Genomic DNA, 785 nt, shown 5'->3' with positions numbered 1-785 from the left:
AAGAAAAATTGGGATGGTTTTTCCAACCTGGATTATAAGAATTAGAATACGGGTCATTTCTAGGCCTTTGATTGAAACTATTCATAGCATTGGCCTGTTCAAAATTATGAACATTTTCGTCCACCATAGATGCATTGTTTTGCTTCATACTCATCATAGAATACATGCTTTTCACTTGTTTAGCTAACTCAGACACTTGAATTTCCAACCCAGCATTTGAATTAACTTCATACATACCTGGCGTCCGCCCCCTTATACTTTTTTGTTGGGAGTTTGCCCCTAGCATTTCATACAATGTTAAAGTTTCTTCCGCAGTTTTTTCTCCCATGGCTCCTCCCGCCGCATTGTCAACCATTGATTGGCTGGTTTGAGTTAAACCATCATAGAAAGTCTGATTTTGAAGCTCCAATGGATAGCCATGATGATGACATTGAATGAGTAGCATCTTGAACCTTTCCCATGCCTCATGGAACGGTTCACCTTCAATTTGCGAAAAAGTTGCAATTTTTCTTCTCAAGTCTGCAGTTTTAGCATGGGAATAGAATTTACCTATGAACTTGTTGTACACCTCCGGCCATGTCCGAAGGGATCCAGGTGTGAGAGTCATGAACCATGTTTTTGCTGCATCTTTCAAGGTGTATGGGAAACACCTCATCCTTAGTGCATCCTCGATCAAGTCATTCAACAGGAAGTGTTGGACTATCTCGTAGAAATCCCTGATAAAGGTAAGTGCATCTTCGTTTGCTGAACCGTGAAAAGACGGCAGCTGGTTGTAATGGACCGTT

At 41.0% G+C, this 785-nt stretch overlaps 1 non-coding gene across 1 annotated transcript; it reads left to right on the top strand.

Moving 5' to 3' along the window:
* The first annotated feature begins 413 nt into the window (after window positions 1–413).
* Window positions 414–521, top strand: LOC116028140. Its single transcript, XR_004100087.1, has one exon. It is a non-coding gene; the product is annotated as a small nucleolar RNA R71 (small nucleolar RNA).
* Window positions 522–785: the final 264 nt, after the last annotated feature.

This window comes from Ipomoea triloba, chromosome 8 (assembly GCF_003576645.1).
Source record: "Ipomoea triloba cultivar NCNSP0323 chromosome 8, ASM357664v1".
NCBI classification, from domain to species: Eukaryota; Viridiplantae; Streptophyta; class Magnoliopsida; order Solanales; family Convolvulaceae; genus Ipomoea; species Ipomoea triloba.
The sequence above is the reverse complement of the archived record's forward strand: the minus strand, read 5'-3'. Positions and strand labels throughout refer to the sequence as shown.